Raw genomic sequence first — 21,230 nt, forward strand, 5'->3', positions numbered from 1 at the left:
CATAATTATTATAAAAATGATTTGTCATCCACCCCCAATTACACATGAGTGGTATTTAAAATTAGACTTAGGTGGCCTATTACACCTGTCTGTTACATATCGAGGTCGTTAAGTCATCTAATCGAACCTAGATAATAAAAAAATAGGGTATTCGGGGATCGTTTTAAAACCAAAAATATTCCAATGAAGGTCGGAGAGTAATGCTCGAATACCCCACGGTATGGTGGCCCGTAGGTACAGTAAAGGAAGGATCGCACCTGTTGTAAAGGTCACGTGAATAATAAGATGTCTATAAAAGTACCATGTATGTTACAAAAATGTCTATAAAGGTCACATGTATGTTACAAAAATTGTCTATAAAAGTCACATGTATCTTACAAAAATTGTCTATAAAAGTCATATGTATGTTACAAAAAATGTCTATAAAAATCATATGTATGTTACAAAAAATGTCTATAAAAATCATATGTATGTTACAAAAATGTCTATAAAGGTTAAATGTATGTTACAAAAATGTCTATAAAGGTCACATGTACATTGTATGTAAAAGAAATGTCTATAAAAGTCACATGTATGTAACAAAAATGTATATAAAAGTCACATGTATGTAACAAATATGTTTATAAAAGTACCATGTATGTTACAAAAATATCTATAAAAGTCACATGTATGTTACAAAAATTGTCTATAAAAGTCACATGTATCTTACAAAAATTGTCTATAAAAGTCATATGTACATGCATGTTACAAAAATGTCTCTAAAAGTCATATGTATGTTACAAAAATGTCTATAAAAGTCACATGTATGTTACAAAAATGTCTATAAAAGTCACATGTATGTTACAAAAAATGTCTATAAAAATCATATGTATGTTACAAAAAATGTCTATAAAAATCATATGTATGTTACAAAAATGTCTATAAAGGTTAAATGTATGTTACAAAAATGTCTATAAAGGTCACATGTACATTGTATGTAAAAGAAATGTCTATAAAAGTCACATGTATGTAACAAAAATGTATATAAAAGTCACATGTATGTAACAAATATGTTTATAAAAGTACCATGTATGTTACAAAAATATCTATAAAAGTCACATGTATGTTACAAAAATTGTCTATAAAAGTCACATGTATCTTACAAAAATTGTCTATAAAAGTCATATGTACATACATGTTACAAAAATGTCTCTAAAAGTCATATGTATGTTACAAAAATGTCTATAAAAGTCACATGTATGTTACAAAAATGTCTATAAAAGTCACATGTATGTTACAAAAAAATGTCTATAAAAATCATATGTATGTTACAAAAAATGTCTATAAAAATCATATGTATGTTACAAAAAATGTCTATAAAGGTCACATGTATGTAACAAAAATGTCTATAAAGGTTAAATGTATGTAACAAAAATGTCTATAAAAGTTAAATGTATGTTACAAAAATGTCTATAAAAGTCACATGTATGTTACAAAAATGTCTACAAACGTTATATGTATGTTACAAAAATGTCTATAAAGGTCACATGTACATTGTATGTAAAAGAAATGTCTATAAAAGTCACATGTATGTAACAAAATGTATATAAAAGTCACCTGTATGTAACAAATATGTTTATAAAAGTACCATGTATGTTACAAAAATGTATATAAAAGTCACCTGTATGTAACAAAAATATCTATAAAAAGTCACATGTATGTTACAAAAATGTATACAAAGGTCACATGTAAGTTACAAATATGTTTATAAAGGCCGCATGGATGTAACAAATAATTCTATAAAATTCATTTGTATGTAACAAAAATGTATACAAAGGTCACATAAACGTTACGAAAATGTCTATAAAAGTCAGATGCATTTAACAAAAATGTCAACAATGGTCACATGTACATATGTATGTAACAAAAAATGTCAACAATGGTCACATGTACATATGTATGTAACAAAAAATGCCTATAAAGGCCATATGTTTCGGTTTCTATTATCACAAGTTTCATGGTTTGTGAGTTTCTATATAAATACCGCTTGTAGACAGTTTACGAGATAGGGTTAAAGTTCACAGTCCGTAATACAAACATAAAACATGTATACAGAAACGCGTCTTTGGTGATTTAGAAAAACATTCTAGAAAATACTTTATCGAAATGTAAAAAACAAGTTATATAACATATATATGTAATAATTCGTAAATGCTTCACCTATTATAATCCTGCTGAACAGAAGTAGCATTCATCACACAGTAAATGCCATTATACATATGATTTTATTATGACAATTAAAACTGCGATGATGTCAACTGTTTGACACTATGGATCAGTCTTAGGTTAAACCGAATACGATTTTACTTTAAGAGCGAAGGAAGTAAAATGATGCAGTTATTGCATGGTCTTTATAGCTTTACTTTCATATGAATCTTACATTTAATAATGTCATAAAGCATTACAGTATATGATGAGTAAGAGCAATGTTGTTTCATTCATATCTGCTATACATGCCATATAAAAGACAGTTTAATAGGTGTATAGGGTTTCTTATCATTAAGAAATCTCTAAATAAAATAAGAAATAAAATGACTTGGTTATATTTGTAGTAATGTAATTTTATATTTAAGAAAATATCGTAAAAGATAGTACGTAAATATTGCCTGAGAATTAAACTGTTGAATGATACCTTAGAGTGCAACAAAGTTAACGACAGAAGAAAACACCTTCTAATACACAAGTGTACCTTTAATATACACAGATACACAACACAGAGTAGTCGGTCTGAAACACCACATAGAGCACTGGTCTATAACAGAGTACTGGTCTTACAGTGTAGGCCGACTATACACACGTACCAATAACACGGAGTCTATCATTATATTGAGTGTTGAATGTTGAACGGTGTGGTGACTACAAACGATCCATCAATTCACGGATTATAATCAATTCAATATCGGATCATAATCAGACGAATAAGGTAAGATAGATAATTATATGTTTGTCATATTTTAATTTATTAGGATAGAATGTTACAGAATGATTGATATTTAGTATTTTATATTTAAAGTATAATTTGACAGGAATATGGACACACACTTACAGAAGAATGTCATTATAACATTTTGTTTGACAAATAGATACATTTATTTCAAAACCAGAATTGATAATGAGCTATAAATCTTTTAATGAGGGACATATACCTTTATTAACGTGGGATATAACATGTGATATATACCTTCTATAACGTGGAATATAACACGTGATATATACCTTCTATAACATGTAATATAACATGTGATATATACCTTCTATAACGTGGGATATAACACGTTATATACCTTCTATAACCTGGAATATAACATGTGATATATACCTTCTATAACGTGGAATATAACACGTTATATATACCTTCTATAGCGTGGAATATAACATGTTATATACATTCTTTAACATGGAATATAACATGTGATATATACCTTCTATAATGTGGAATATAACACGTGATATATACCTTCTATAATGTGGAATATAACACGTGATATATACCTTCTATAACGTGGAATATAACACGTGATATATACCTTCTATAATGTGGAATATAACATGTGATATATACCTTCTATAACGTGGAATATAACACGTGATATATACCTTCTATAACGTGGAATATAACACGTGATATATACCTTCTATAACGTGGAATATAACATGTGATATATACCTTCTATAACCTGGGATATAACATGTGATATATACCTTCTATAATTTGGAATATAACATGTTATATACATTCTTTTACATGGAATATAACACGTGATATATACCTTCTATAATGTGGAATATAACACGTGATATATACCTTCTATAACGTGGAATATAACACGTGATATATACCTTCTATAACGTGGAATATAACACGTGATATATACCTTCTATAACGTGGGATATAACACGTGATATATACCTTCTATAACGTGGGATATAACATGTGATATATAGTTCTATAACGTGGGATATAACACGTGATATATACCTTCTATAGCGTGGAATATAACATGTTATATACACCTTCTATAACGTGGAATATAACACGTGATATATACCTTCTATAACGTGGGATATAACATGTGATATATACCTTCTATAACGTGGGATACAACACGTGATATATACCTTTATTAACTTGGGATATAACACGTGATATATACCTTCTATAGCGTGGAATATAACATGTTATATACACCTTCTATAACGTGGAATATAACACGTGATATATACCTTCTATAGCGTGGAATATAACACGTGATATATACCTTCTATAGCGTGGAATACAACACGTGATATATACCTTCTATAGCGTGGAATATAACATGTTATATACACCTTCTATAGCGTGGAATATAACATGTTATATACACCTTCTATAACGTGGAATATAACACGTGATATATACCTTCTATAACGTGGGATATAACATGTGATATATACCTTCTATAACGTGGGATATAACATGTGATATATACCTTCTATAACGTGGAATATAACACGTGATATATACCTTCTATTACGTGGAATATAACATTTGATATATACCTTCTATAACGTGGGATATAACACGTGATATATACCTTCTATAACGTGGGATATAACATGTGATATATACCTTCTATAACGTGGAATATGACACGTGATATATACCTTCTATAACGTGGAATATAACACGTGATATATACCTTCTATAATGTGGAATATAACATGTGATATATACCTTCTATAACGTGGAATATAACATGTGATATACACCTTCTATAACGTGGAATATAACATGTGATATATACCTTCTATAACGTGGAATATAACACGTGATATATACCTTCTATAACGTGGAATATGACACGTGATATATACCTTCTATAACGTGGAATATAACACGTGATATATACCTTCTATAATGTGGAATATAACATGTGATATATACCTTCTATAACGTGGAATATAACATGTGATATACACCTTCTATAACGTGGAATATAACATGTGATATATACCTTCTATAACCTGGGATATAACATGTGATATATACCTTCTATAACGTGGGATATAACACGTGACATATACCTTCTATAACGTGGAATATAACATGTGATATATTCCTTCTATAACGTGGAATATAACATGTTATATACCTTCTATAACGTGGAATATAACATGTGATATATACCTTCTATAACGTGGAATATAACATGTGATATACACCTTCTATAACGTGGAATATAACACGTGATATATACCTTCTATAACGTGGAATATAACACGTGATATACACCTTCTATAACGTGGGATATAACACGTGATATATACCTTCTATAACGTGGGATATAAAATGTGATATATACCTTCTATAACGTGGAATATAACACGTGATATATACCTTCTATAACGTGGAATATAACATGTGATATATACCTTGTATAACGTGGAATATAACACGTGATATATACCTTCTATAACGTGGAATATAACACGTGATATATACCTTCTATAACGTGGGATATAACACGTGATATATACCTTCTATAACGTGGAATATAACACGTGATATATACCTTCTATAACGTGGGATATAACATGTGATATATACCTTCTATAACGTGGAATATAACATGTGATATACACCTTCTATAACGTGGGATATAACACGTGATATATACCTTCTATAACGTGGAATATAAAATGTGATATATTCCTTTGATAACGTGGAATATAACATGTGATATATACCTTCTATAACGTGGAATATAACACGTGATATATACCTTCTATAACGTGGAATATAAAATGTGATATATTCCTTTGATAACGTGGAATATAACATGTGATATATACCTTCTATAACGTGGAATATAACACGTGATATATACCTTCTATAACGTGGGATATAACACGTGATATATACCTTCTATAACGTGGAATATAACATTTTATTTCGTTATATATTCCCGGTATACCATGTTGTTGTATCCTTATAACATATAAAGTTGATAACGTTTGATCATTACAATGTATGATCTTTATAAGATATGTCCTTTTTAACATATGATCTTTATAACATATCTTGATGAATTATTCTGTTATCTTTTAAAACGTGGAATATAGAACATTTTTTCAGAGTGTATGATTTTTTATAACGGGGTATCTGACATCTATAAAGTTGTTTAAACAACTTATTTTGTAGGAGATAACTTACATAACCTTGTTTAAACCACTTATTTTGTAGTATATAACTTTGATAACGTTATTTTAACAGCTTATGTTGTAGTATATAATATTGATAATCTTGTTTAAACCATTTATTTTGTAGTATATAACTTTGATAACGAGGTATTCGTTAGGTATATATCCTTTGTGCCATGTCCTGATATCATCACTAGACATTATCTACAGCTAGCGTGGAATACACATGTACCTCGCTATCATCACTTGCTGTGTGTAGTACGGAATTATGTAACTTATCAAATACCTTGATAACAAATTTCAAACATTTACCTCCTGTTTCTTAAACAATTCCGAACTTCCTATTGATGTATAGTCACAGATTTACTAGCCATCTGGACCTCAATATGATTTATCTTCCGTTTATTCGTTATTGGAGTTGTACCATTGGTACAAACTCCTTTGTGTACGTCCCTGATGTCAGCTGTCAGACCTTCAGACATGTGTATAATTTAACATGCCTTTATTTACGATGATATAACACCCTCTAAAGTATAACACTGCAGATGACCTTGAAATGGAGGACATGTAGACAGCATATCAGGTCACTATTTAACGTGTCTCGTAAATTAAAGATGAGGATGTGTGGCGACGTATGACTACCGTCCAGACACATGTGTGGCGACGTATGACTACCGTCCAGACACCGACAAAACTCTAAAATATGTTTGTAGTTAGGAAGGAGACACGGGGTTTAGAAGGGAAACCCCCTATTTTAGACCCCGGATTGAGACATAAACCATATTTATAACATCTATGAATTCCTTGTTGTCACTAATTTTAAAATCAGGATTAGTTCAGAAGAGGAACAGCTCCAGGTATGTAGGTTTTAGTTATTTGTAAAAAGAAGTCTATCAAATGAACTTTTCTCCGGCTTGAGCATTCTTAATCTTCAATAGAATTTTTAAATAAGGTGTTGTAATTCCACGATAGTGTTGAATGTCTTCCTCGCACTGTCGTCATCCGGATTTTACATTTCTGACAATCGATATTATAGCCCATTTGGATGTTGATGTGTGTTTATCACGAACTAGCTGGAGCTTACAATGTTATATGATGAAAGTGTTTTGACGAGATTTCATTTACATATCTTTATCTCACTATTTCAGTAACTTAAGATATCACTGCATTTTACAAAATTGATTCATGGAATTTCTTTGAAATATTTTTGATACAAAAATAGTTTTCAATGAGACAGAAGGTTATAGTAAGGAATACATGGTCTTAATCCCATTGTAATAAATATATTTAACTCCTTTTTAATTTATTTTAATGTATATGTTTTACTGGTAGGTTTTAATTAAGATCTAATATTCAAGAGGTTAAAGATTGTTCGAAAGAAAAACAAGTGCAAAGCACCTTCAAGTATGAATCTAATAATAAATACCGTACACGCCATTGACTCGATAAAAAACTGCTAAACAAGCTTAAGTTGATGTTAAACTGTCAAACTTCGTAAGGAGATTTCAAGTGAGCTACATATCTCGCTGTTTGTGTCGTATTTTAAGAGATAACTATTTCCAAGGCCGCCGAAGAATTAAAAGACTTGATTTTTATGTTAAACCAGAAACTGTGTTCTGATGATGTATTCTAAGTACCGAATTCCTGACTTTAAACTCCGTCCAATGTAGGTAATGGAGAGTGTACGTCCAATGTAGGTAATGGAGAGTGTACGTCCAATGTAGGTAATGGAGAGTGTACGTCCAATGTAGGTAATGGGGAGTGTACGTCCAATGTAGGTAATGGAGAGTGTACGTCCAATGTAGGTAATGGAGAGTGTACGTCCAATGTAGGTAATGGAAGGTGTACGTCCAATGTAGGTAATGGAGAGTGTACGTCCAATGTAGGTAATGGAGAGTGTACGTCCAATGTAGGTAATGGAGAGTGTACGTTCAATGTAGGTAATGGAGAGTGTACGTCCAATGTAGGTATTGGAGAGTGTACGTCCAATGTAGGTAATGGAGAGTGTACGTCCAATGTAGGTAATGGAGAGTGTACGTCCAATGTAGGTAATGGAGAGTGTACGTCCAATGTAGGTAATGGAGAGTGTACGTCCAATGTAGGTAATGGAGAGTGTACGTCCAATGTAGGTAATGGAGAGTGTACGTCCAATGTAGGTAATGGAGAGTGTACGTCCAATGTAGGTAATGAAAAGTGTACGTCCAATGTAGGTAATGGAGAGTGTACGTCCAATGTAGGTAATGGAGAGTGTACGTCCAATGTAGGTAATGGAGAGTGTACGTCCAATGTAGGTAATGGAGAGTGTACGTCCAATGTAGGTAATGGAGAGTGTACGTCCAATGTAGGTAATGGAGAGTGTACGTCCAATGTAGGTAATGGAGAGTGTACGTCCAATGTAGGTAATGGAGAGTGTACGTGTAATGTAGGTAATGGAGAGTGTACGTCCAGTGTAGGTAATGGAGAGTGTACGTCCAATGTAGGTAATGGAGAGTGTACGTGTAATGTAGGTAATGGAGAGTGTACGTCCAATGTAGGTAATGGAGAGTGTACGTCCAATGTAGGTAATGGAGAGTGTACGTCCAATGTAGGTAATTTAGAGTGTACGTCCAATGTAGGTAATTTAGAGTGTACGTCCAATGTAGGTAATGGAGAGTGTACGTCCAATGTAGGTAATGGAGAGTGTACGTCCAATGTAGGTAATGGAGAGTGTACGTCCAATGTAGGTAATGGAGAGTGTACGTCCAATGTAGGTAATTTAGAGTGTACGTCCAATGTAGGTAATGGAGAGTGTACGTCCAATGTAGGTAATTTAGAGTGTACGTCCACTGTAGGTAATGGAGAGTGTACGTGTAATGTAGGTAATGGAGAGTGTACGTCCAATGTAGGTAATGGAAAGTGTACGTCCAATGTAGGTAATGGAGAGTGTACGTCCAATGTAGGTAATGGAGAGTGTACGTCCAATGTAGGTAATGGAGAGTGTACGTCCAATGTAGGTAATGGAGAGTGTACGTCCAATGTAGGTAATGGAGAGTGTACGTCCAATGTAGGTAATGGAGAGCGTACGTCCAATGTAGGTAATGGAGAGCGTACGTCCAATGTAGGTAATGGAGAGTGTACGTCCAATGTAGGTAATGGAGAGTGTACGTGTAATGTAGGTAATGGAAAGTGTACGTCCAATGTAGGTAATGGAGAGTGTACGTCCAATGTAGGTAATGGAGAGTGTACGTCTAATGTAGGTAATGGAGAGTGTACGTCCAATGTAGGTAATGGAGGGTGTACGTCCAATGTAGGTAATGGAGAGTGTACGTCCAATGTAGGTAATGGAGAGTGTACGTCCAATGTAGGTAATGGAGAGTGTACGTCCAATGTAGGTAATGGAGAGTGTACGTCCAATGTAGGTTATGGAAGGTGTACGTCCAATGTAGGTTATGGAAGGTGTACGTCCAATGTAGGTAATGGAGAGTGTACGTCCAATGTAGGTTATGGAAGGTGTACGTCCAATGTAGGTTATGGAAGGTGTACGTCCAATGTAGGTAATGGAGAGTGTACCTCAGTCTAGCAGACTTACTACTTACGTCAGTACCTACCTAATACTACAGAGACGTAACCTAAACCGGACTTGGTCACGTGACTTATTGATAGCTGTAATATCATCCTCATCTGATCAGGTTCTACTGTAAATATGAAACCTACTTTACAATTTCGTCCACATTATTTATCTGTATTAAGTGAGTCAGACTCCTTTGGTGTTATCGTGAAGTTTGTTACAGCACGGTGACAACACGGGAATACCAACATGTGAAACTACAATAAAAACCTAAAATCTATAATATGGGGGACAAAAATTGACCAAATAGAGATTAACTCAGAGAAGAGGAATTGGATATCCAAACATAGAATCGATAAAATATAGTGTAACATATGACCTTAATAAATGTACAGCTAAACTCAGACCATGTGCTGGTGAAGGATGCGCGTCTTCTACTTCATCGACGGCCAAAGTCTCGTTAAACTTATATTGTTTGATATATAATTATATGTATATACATATTTCACATGATGTCGTTATGCAAGTACAGTGTAGCTTCGTCCACAATTCGATAAAACGTACGCATTTAGTGAAATCCTTTCTTATAGTCAGGGAGGGAAGTCAATAATGAAATGGACTATCGTTTGTCGATCACGTGTTAGAACAAAAGGTCCGTTTTATTGTCTGTACTCCCTGTTGTACTCACCGTTAACCTTACTCAGTAGATACTTCTCTGATAGTGATGTCACTTCTCAAGAATACGGTATTACATTACACATTGTATATGATAAATGTGACATTGTATTTGTTGTTACCATTAGTTGAGTGCCGTAAACAAATCCGATTTATGTAAATGGAGTATCCTATGTATTAATACCAACTTATATAGGCCTGTAATGAAGTCAGAATGAAGTGGAGGGTGAAATAATAACCGACACACGATTCTGTCTTCATAAATGGGTTTAATGATCGAATCAGATGATTTTAATGATCGAATCAGATGTCTGTGTAATCTGTAGGTGTTCCATACTTGTGTGTGTAATCTGTAGGTGTTCCATACTTGTGTGTGTAATCTGTAGGTTACCATACTTGTGTGTGTAATTTGTAGGTTACCATACTTGTCTGTGTAATCTGTTGGTTACCATACTTGTCTGTGTAATATGTAGGTTACCATACTTGTCTGTGTAATCTGTAGGTTACCATACTTGTCTGTGTAATCTGTAGTTTACCATACTTGTCTGTGTAATCAGTAGGTTACCATACTTGTGTGTGTAATCTGTAGGTTACCATACTTGTGTGTGTAATCTGTAGGTTACCATACTTGTGTGTGTAATCTGTAGGTTACCATACTTGTGTGTGTAATCTGTAGGTTACCATACTTGTGTGTGTAATCTGTAGGTTACCATACTTGTGTGTGTAATCTGTAGGTTACCATACTTGTGTGTGTAATCTGTAGGTTACCATACTTGTGTGTGTAATCTGTAGGTTACCATACTTGTCTGTGTAATCTGTAGGTTACCATACTTGTCTGTGTAATCTGTAGGTTACCATACTTGTGTGTGTAATCTGTAGGTTACCATACTTGTGTGTGTAATCTGTAGGTTACCATACTTGTGTGTGTAATCTGTAGGTTACCATACTTGTGTGTGTAATCTGTAGGTTACCATACTTGTGTGTGTAATCTGTAGGTTACCATACTTGTGTGTGTAATCTGTAGGTTACCATACTTGTGTGTGTAATCTGTAGGTGTACCATACTTGTGTGTGTAATCTGTAGGTGTACCATACTTGTGTGTGTAATCTGTAGGTGTACCATACTTGTCTGTGTAATCTGTAGGTTACCATACTTGTGTGTGTAATCTGTAGGTTACCATACTTGTGTGTGTAATCTGTAGGTTACCATACTTGTGTGTGTAATCTGTTGGTGTACCATACTTGTCTGTGTAATCTGTTGGTTACCATACTTGTGTGTGTAATCTGTAGGTTACCATACTTGTCTGTGTAATCTGTAGGTTACCATACTTGTCTGTGTAATCTGTAGGTTACCATACTTGTGTGTGTAATCTGTAGGTTACCATACTTGTGTGAGTAATCTGTAGGTTACCATACTTGTCTGTGTAATCTGTAGGTTACCATACTTGTCTGTGTAATCTGTAGGTTACCATACTTGTCTGTGTAATCTGTAGGTTACCATACTTGTCTGTGTAATCTGTAGGTTACCATACTTGTCTGTGTAATCTGTAGGTTACCATACTTGTCTGTGTAATCTGTAGGTTACCATACTTGTCTGTGTAATCTGTAGGTGTACCATACTTGTCGGTGTAATCTGTAGGTTACCATACTTGTCTGTGTAATCTGTAGGTTACCATACTTGTCTGTGTAATCTGTAGGTTACCATACTTGTCGGTGTAATCTGTAGGTTACCATACTTGTCTGTGTAATCTGTAGGTGTACCATACTTGTCTGTGTAATCTGTAGGTTACCATACTTGTGTGTGTAATCTGTAGGTGTACCATACTTGTGTGTGTAATCTGTAGGTGTACCATACTTGTCTGTGTAATCTGTAGGTTACCATACTTGTGTGTGTAATCTGTAGGTTACCATACTTGTGTGTGTAATCTGTAGGTTACCATACTTGTCTGTGTAATCTGTAGGTTACCATACTTGTCTGTGTAATCTGTAGGTTACCATACTTGTCTGTGTAATCTGTAGGTTACCATACTTGTCTGTGTAATCTGTAGGTGTACCATACTTGTGTGTGTAATCTGTAGTTTACCATACTTGTCTGTGTAATCTGTAGGTTACCATACTTGTCTGTGTAATATGTAGGTTACCATACTTGTGTGTGTAATCTGTAGGTTACCATACTTGTCGGTGTAATCTGTAGGTTACCATACTTGTGTGTGTAATCTGTAGGTGTACCATACTTGTCTGTGTAATCTGTAGGTGTACCATACTTGTGTGTGTAATCTGTAGGTTACCATACTTGTCTGTGTAATCTGTAGGTGTACCATACTTGTCTCTGAAATCTGTAGGTTACCATACTTGTCTCTGAAATCTGTAGGTTACCATACTTGTCTATGTAATCTGTAGGTTACCATACTTGTGTGTGTAATCTGTAGGTTACCATACTTGTGTGTGTAATCTGTAGGTGTACCATACTTGTCTGTGTAATCTGTATGTTACCATACTTGTCTGTGTAATCTGTAGGTTACCATACTTGTCTGTGTAATTTGTAGGTGTACCATACTTGTATTTCTGATGTCTGTTTTATATACCATACAGATCTCTGTATCTCCAGTAGGTTGATATGATCGATCCGTTGGGTTCTCATCGTTACAATAGTCCCAGCCTCTATCTGTGTGTGGAAGAGCTGTATATAATCGTTCTACACGCCTTTTTCAGTATTATATAATCAATTTCCTCATCACTATTTTATGTACATTCGCCACCTCAGACGGCCAGGAGACGTTCCTGACTCTCGCAGGAGTTCACCGCACTCCGTAGTGTTAACACTTAAAAACGTAAAACGTAGTTTCATCAATTCTGTATTTCAATTCTGTCAGGGACGTATAATAAGTCTATATATGTCCCTGATTCTGTGTTTCTCCAGGCCTTCTGTAACGCTATTTCAGAAAGTTCAGCATTACTTAAGTGATTATTTGAATTCGATAGACTGTAAGTAAGACACACAAGATAACACATTATGCAGTCGAGCTAAAAGGAGAGTTAAACTCCATCATGTATTTTCTAAGACTCGTCAGTGACGCTAAGGACCTAAGTGTTGATATAACATCAGTACTTTCTATCAGTTTCCGTCTTTACTGAGCTTGTTGGTGTTTCTGGTATTAATTGTTTTAGAGATGTAATTATAATATGTAGGTGTTTATAAGGACGTACACACGGGACACACACGGTGACCGAGATTTGGCGCGAGGTGTATAGTCACACCGGCAGGAATGTGCTGGTATAGACAATACTATAGAGAGAACCACTACCAGTTTATATTAGTAAACATTGCACTCAGAGGACAACAAAGCTATAACACATAGAAACAATACGAACTGAGGCGACACCGAAACAAAAGGAAAGGCACCATGACCCCCTGATAACAAATCATTGTTTGTAACTTAAATATTATTCATTTTTGTCCCGGGTTATCGGTTTTAAGTTCGAATTACTGTTAATCACGTAAATTTCGCAAATGCTTTATTACGCGAACTTGCTTTTTCAGACAAATTCGCAAATGCATGATTTCTCGAATATTGATCTACAAACTACATTAACTATGTACTTTAACTTCGCGAATGATGAGCTATTAGAGTGCTGTACTCCACAAGACTCCCGTATCAGTAACCGGCTTTGTCGCCATCCAAATGTCTTATTACAAATACCCGCGAGGGGTTTGAATTCGCGATTGACTCTTATCGCGTATTAAGGCGAAAATAAATCCCACGCGAAACATGAGTGATTTACAGTATGTTTTTGTTTTGTTTCGAATTTTATTCAAAAACACCGGACGTGTGTGTCATCAGTTTAATACAATTATATTATATATATAATTCACGATTGCATTTAAAAGATATTTTTTCAACAACTGCCTTCTTTTAAAAGTAACCGTATATAGCATGTCTATTTTATGACCAGTATAAGATGGCTCGTCTTACATTTGAGTTGGCTCTAGAACGATGTTGTGTGTGGATGTCTTATCGCTTGCAGATTCTCAATCAATTAAATGTCTGAGACAATACACAGACCTATCGCGAGAATTACACGTGTAATGTTTACTGTCTGTATATAATAGTATATAGGGGGAAGTTACGTAATACCCGGCAGAGGAGACAGCGCGAGGCGGAATCATATTCGATTTCTTAAGGCAAATTCTGTTCCCACACACTATATCAGTCGTGAATCCTCGTTATACGTAAACACTGTATACAACGTTAGAAATACCCATGACAAACTCTATAAAACTGGTCGCAAAATGTTCTCGAAATTGAATTTTTTACGCTAATCGATACGATATGTAAAGACTATAGGTAGCGTTAGGAATACCCATGACAAACTCCATAAAATTGGTCGCAAAATGTTGTCGAAATTGAAATCCTTCTGAGTGTCGAATATAAAGAGGATATCCTCCTGGTATGCCGTGTAGAAATTACATTTCATCAATGATACAGACGTTGTATTACTGGCCTCGACCAGAACTGGCACCACTTTCCCTACCATCTGATCATGCCAATTCCTCTGGAGTCATTTTCTGTATTTGTCGAAATATATCAACAGGCAATGGCGACAAAAACTTACTAGGAGGAAGTGTGATTTAAACGTCTATGAATGACATCCATCACATACCCGTCGGGCCATCGTCATTAAAAACCATTGGGATAGAGACAGGTCGCCGTCAAAATGTCTATTGCACTCAAATATTACTCTATCGATAATAAACAACCAACTATTTTTAGTTTTCATCGATCTAAAATCTACATCAGGTAGTAAAAACGGAATGGAATGTAACCGTGAGTATTTAACATCTATAATTAATGTTAGGTGTATAACTTCACGATCTATCACTATAAATACACTTCTCTATGACGCGTATAGCATTGTGTCTTCTAGATTTCCATGTCCAGCCTGGAGGGCCGGGAGGGGTGTCTTCTATCCAGAGGACATTGAACAGAAAAAAATAAAAAAAAATATTTTCTTTCCCCATTGCACCACTTGGAATCTTAAATCTTTCTTTTCTTTGCTCTGTGCTCTTTTTTTCTGTCCCTTGCTTTCCTCCATAGATATCTGTTTGACACCCGTCCTCATATGACCTTGGTTGTTGGTGTCTGTTTGCCACTCGTCCACATATGACCTTGGCTGTTGGTGTCTCTTTGACATCCGTCCCCATATGACCCGGACTGTTGGTGTCTCCTTGACACCCAGCCTCATATGACCCTGGCTGTTGGTGTCTCCTTGACAGCCGTCCTGATATGAACTTGGCTGTTAATTGGTGTCTCCTTGACACCCAACCTCATATGACCCTGGCTGTTGGTGTCTCCTTGACACCCAACCTCATATGACCCTGGCTGTTGGTGTCTCCTCGACACAAAGCCCCATATGACCCTGGCTGTTGGTGTCTCCTGGACACAAAGCCCCATATGACCCTGGTTGTTGGTATCACCTTGACACAAAGCCCCATATGACCCTGGCTATTGGTGTCTCCTTGACACAAAGCCCCATATGACCCTGGTTGTTGGTATCACCTTGACACAAAGCCCCATATGACCCTGGCTATTGGTGTCTCCTTGACACAAAGCCCCATATGACCCTGACTGTTGGTGTCTCCTTGACAACCGTCCTCATTTGATTCTGGTTATTGCGAGGACTTTAAACACATAAAACAAAACAAAATTGTCATGTCAAAGATCATCATTGTTAAAGTCAAACAACGTCTTAAGTTAACAGTACAGACGGTGATATAGAAGACGCCTATCCTTCCGGAACGCGTGGTTTGTCTCTGTCGGTACTGTTTATGTGTAGATATGTATCGGTGATAGTCTGTCCTCGCGGTATCTATTTGTTATGGTTATGTTGACAAGTCTATAATCCTAGGAATGTCGTCAAAGGAGATGTATTTCATCATTTATTTACATTCCAACCAGGCGTCACAGTTTATTGTCAAAGATAAAAGTTACACCGAAACGTTTGTGAATTAAGAATTACTCCTGGCTTTGATGTTCACGATGACATCGATTAGAAAATAAGATCATAGGGAACGTATTTCCATTCTTTTTTCTTAATTGTAAATTAATATTCTAGGAACTTTATTGCTAATCAATCATTTAACTGTTTGGAAGAAGTATATCGTACAGGCAAGATATTCTAACACTTAAAACCGAAAAAAATTGCAATAAATTGATTGAACACAAATTATCATAAGGTCCAAAATAATGATCATTTATCGATCCGAACAAAACCAACAGAGAATACCAACATTTAAATCCAGACCTGGATAAGTTCTTCTTATATTTTAAAACAAACTGAATTGATAAAATTGAGTTATATGGTGCCATTGAGTTTGATACAACTTAACCCCTACGATCGATATTAACACGTATCTACTGAAGTCCCCACGAGACCTACATGTAAGTTTTTCAAATTTGGCAGGGGAATATTATTACATTACGGAAGATAAACGGAGTTTGCAGGAAACAAAATGGGTATTTATCCTTTCAGTGTATCGACCATGATGGTCAGAGCTAGCGAGATATTGAAATACATATGAAAGTTAGATTGGAAGTGAAATATTTTATGAATACATCTAAAGGAACTTGATATATCTGATTTTAATGTCATATAACCTTTAGAATGTAATACCGAAAGTAAAGACGTAACAAGTAATGGATTAATTAAAACAATGTAGTCAATTATCAGAACAAAACAGAAAATAACAAAATATCAAAATTGAAATATTTACATTGATGTAACTTATTCATAAAATGGCATGCTAAATACTGTAAATCACTTATATTTCGCGTTGGATTTTTTCGCGTCAACCCACGAGGAGAGTCGATCGTCAAAATCCTTCGCGGTTATTTGCACGAATATAACACCTTTGGATGATGACCAAGCTGTCGGTTACCGATATAGGATACTTACATAGTCCATGGCTCTAAAAGCTCATCTTTAGCGAATTTAGAGTTCTTTTTATGTCAGCATTCGCAAAATCATATATTCGCGAATATGTCTGAAGAGGTAAGTTCGCGAAATAAAGTATTCGCGAAGTTTAAGTGATTTATAGAACTACATTTGATATAGAGGCAAGTATTTTACTGAAATATCATCATTGCCACTAGAGGCAAGATGTCTGACATGAAAACAGAAAACAAAATAACGTTACATATCTATTATCCATGGTATTGTCGGTAGTCTGAAAGGGAAGCCATCTTCTGCTACATCGAATCTACATGAAATCCAAAATAGCGCCTCAAAATGTGAATAGGCGCCTTGACAACGGAGGAAACATAATCACTGAAGTGGAATAAAATATAGACGTTATCACTTCATTGTCTTACGTCACCATTACATGTGTAGTGTAGACGTTATCACTTCATTGTCTTACGTCACCATTACATGTGTAGTGTAGACGTTATCACTTCATTACCTTACGTCATCATTACATGTGTAGTGTAGACGTTATCACTTCATTACCTTACGTCATCATTACAGGAGTAGTGTAGACGTTATCACTTCATTACCTACGTCATCATTACAGGTGTAGTGTAGACGTTATCACTTCATTACCTACGTCATCATTTACAGGTGTAGTGTAGACGTTATCACTTCATTACCTTACGTCATCATTACAGGAGTAGTGTAGACGTTATCACTTCATTACCTTACGTCATCATTACATGTGTAGTGTAGACGTTATCACTTCATTGTCTTACGTCATCATTACAGGAGTAGTGTAGACGTTATCACTTCATTACCTTACGTCATCATTACATGTGTAGTGTAGACGTTATCACTTCATTACCTTACGTCATCATTACATGTGTAGTGTAGACGTTATCACTTCATTACCTTACGTCACTATTACAGGAGTAGTGTACGCCGTGTCTAATAAACAGTAGTGGCGTTTGTTACAAGAAAAATCTTTAAAATGTTAACTATTTCGGCACATTTGTATGGATACACTACTGTACAGTCTCGACAACACCTGTTTTACCGGGTAGATCAGCGTGCCGAGTAGAAAACAATATATACGCCTATTACCTATGTAAACAACAAGGATAGTTATCATGAATCAGGTATTGTAGGTTTATCATGTGTGTAACAGACTGAGGCAAGGCTTAACTAATAAATACATTTTATGTTCTTCAGAAACGTTAAGGAATTTTCTGTTGTTTGTTGCTTCTGTGGTGCCCCCTCCCCCTTCTGTGGTGCCCCTTCCCCCTTCTGATGTGCCCCCTCCCCCTTCTGAGGTGTCCCCTCCCCCCTTCTGAGGTGCCCCCTCCCCCTTCTGATGTGCCCCCTCCCCCTTCTGATGTGCCCCCCTCCCCCTTCTGATGTTCCCCCTCCCCCTTCTGGGGTGCCCCCCTCCTCCTTCTGATGTGCCCCCTCCCCCTTCTGGGGTGTCCCCCTCCTCCTTCTGATGTGCCCCCTCCCCCTTCTGATGTGCCCCCCTCCCCCTTCTGATGTGCCCCCTCCCCCTTCTGAGGTGCCCCCTCCCCCTTCTGATGTGCCCCCCTCCCCCATCTGAGGTGCCCCCTCCCCCTTCTGAGGTGTCCCCCTCCCCTTTATAACGATATCTCGTATATATAATGCGCATTCAATACGCTGGGATACCAATACTCGTTTTCAAGCAGGGATTAAACGAAAAATTTACAATTCCCTAGAAACATTATCAGGAGGATATTGAAACCAGAAAGGAAGCATCTCAAAATCATTCTAAAACTGCAACAAGTTTTAATCTCAACACGAAAGCTATCCTAACTTGTACTGTGAAAATTAATATACTACAGGAGCTAGCGGAATGCCTTCTCAAAATAAATTACTCCTATAGAATAATTTTACGGCTTATATTTAAACATAAATAAAGTTACAACTTATATGATGATGAGGTTTTCATATCTATAATTATATAAACGGAATTATTAATGACAGGGCGGTATTTCATCGGGATATTTATCATTTCCGTGTAGAGAATGTTTGATGTGGTGAACAGAATATACATGTGAAATTACCCTTATTAGACAGAAACAATAATGATGTCCGAATGACTGGCTATAAGTTACAGTCTGTCTAATAACTGTGTCATCTGCTAACGACTTATGTAACGCAATGTCACGTGCCGAACGTTAAACTGCTTTTAAATGAACAGTATAAAATTCTGTGGTTTTGATATTGCTTAAATATATTAATAAATGTCACGAATTGACCACGGCGTCCTCGATATAAATTATCAGGTGAGTGTAAACACATGTGATTGGTTAACCACACCTCATTTTGACGGTCAGGTGTGTGTTAACACCTGTGATAGGTTAACCAGACCTCATTTTGACGGTCAGGTGTGTGTTAACACCTGTGATAGGTTAACTATACCTCAGTTTGACGGTCAGGTGTGTGTTAACACCTGTGATAGGTTAACTGTACCTCAGTTTGACGGTCAGGTGTGTGTTACTGTGATAGGTTAACTGTACCTTAGTTTGATGGTCAGGTGTGTGTTAACACCTGTGATAGGTTAACTATACCTCAGTTTGACGGTCAGGTGTGTGTTACTGTGATAGGTTAACTGTACCTCAGTTTGACGGTCAGGTGTGTGTTACTGTGATAGGTTAACTGTACCTCAGTTTGACGGTCAGGTGTGTGTTACTGTGATAGGCTAACTGTACCTCAGTTTGACGGTCAGGTGTGTGTTAACACCTGTGATAGGTTAACTGTACCTCAGTTTGACGGTCAGGTGTGTGTTAACACCTGTGATAGGTTAACTGTACCTCAGTTTGACGGTCAGGTGTGTGTTAACACCTGTGATAGGTTAACTGTACCTCAGTTTGACGGTCAGATGTGTATTACTGTGTAGGTTAACTGTACCTCAGTTTGACGGTCAGGTGTGTGTTAACACCTGTGATATGTTAACTGTACCTCAGTTTGACGGTCAGGTGTGTGTTAACACCTGTGATAGGTTAACTGTACCCCAGTTTGACGGTCAGATCCAATGAGTTATGAACCTAAAGAACATGATTAAGATGGCCACAAACTTCGGGTAGTTATAAACTGATGATCACACCACGTACTTCAAAGTAGTTCTCACCTGATACGAGTCACAATACCCTCCGCTCTCTTCACAACAAAAAGATAATATTTTGACTTGCTGGATCCTGCTGGATTTTTCAGCTCCTAACAATTTACAATCCACTCTTCACATATATTTATACAACGGTTTCCGATTTCACGACCAGCATGCAGGGGCCACACAGGTTTCCCTGGCATCAGTTTCAATGAAATTAAATTCAACTAAAGTTTCTTTAGCCCTATTGTGATTACACATGTAATTTGATAGGTTAAAACTATATATAATACTTACTCAGACCGGATACAGGTTTGTCTTCCCCAGTAATATGTCTAATAACTGTTTGATAAAGTCTAAAGTATTATCTTCATATTGACGACGACATGATGCGTGTTGCGGTTTTATGATCACTTAAAGTCGATTTCATGATTTAGGTTTATGATTTTTTCAAAATACCAACAATACTGTAGTATAATATTATACTCAAGTAACATAACAGAACAAAATTACTGATATTGATCGTAATAACAAATATATTAATACAAAAGTAAATGTCTATAGATATCTATGTCAAATAACGAGGACGACGACGATGATACAATTCAATTGCCACCATAGGAGAGATTTTATATAGGCTTGGCCTGTTATTTAATCCGTTTGACTAGTACCATCAAATGTCAATAAAATTTGTTGAAATGAA

General features: G+C 35.8%; 1 protein-coding gene across 2 annotated transcripts in view; it reads left to right on the top strand.

Annotated features, from left to right (window-relative positions):
• The first annotated feature begins 2,774 nt into the window (after positions 1–2,774).
• The window catches only part of LOC117316551 (protein FAM167B-like), a 71,208-nt gene continuing 52,752 nt past the window's right edge, over positions 2,775–21,230 (top strand). Inside the window, exon 1 of one of the 2 annotated variants that reach the window (XM_033871189.1) lies at positions 2,775–2,962. The gene's annotated coding sequence lies outside the window, so the exon portion shown is untranslated. Of the gene's footprint in view, positions 2,963–6,912; positions 7,077–21,230 lie in introns of those variants that run through there. The other variant, XM_033871192.1, reaches the window with a different exon arrangement.

This window comes from Pecten maximus, chromosome 18 (genome assembly GCF_902652985.1).
Source record: "Pecten maximus chromosome 18, xPecMax1.1, whole genome shotgun sequence".
Lineage (NCBI taxonomy): Eukaryota > Metazoa > Mollusca > Bivalvia > Pectinida > Pectinidae > Pecten > Pecten maximus.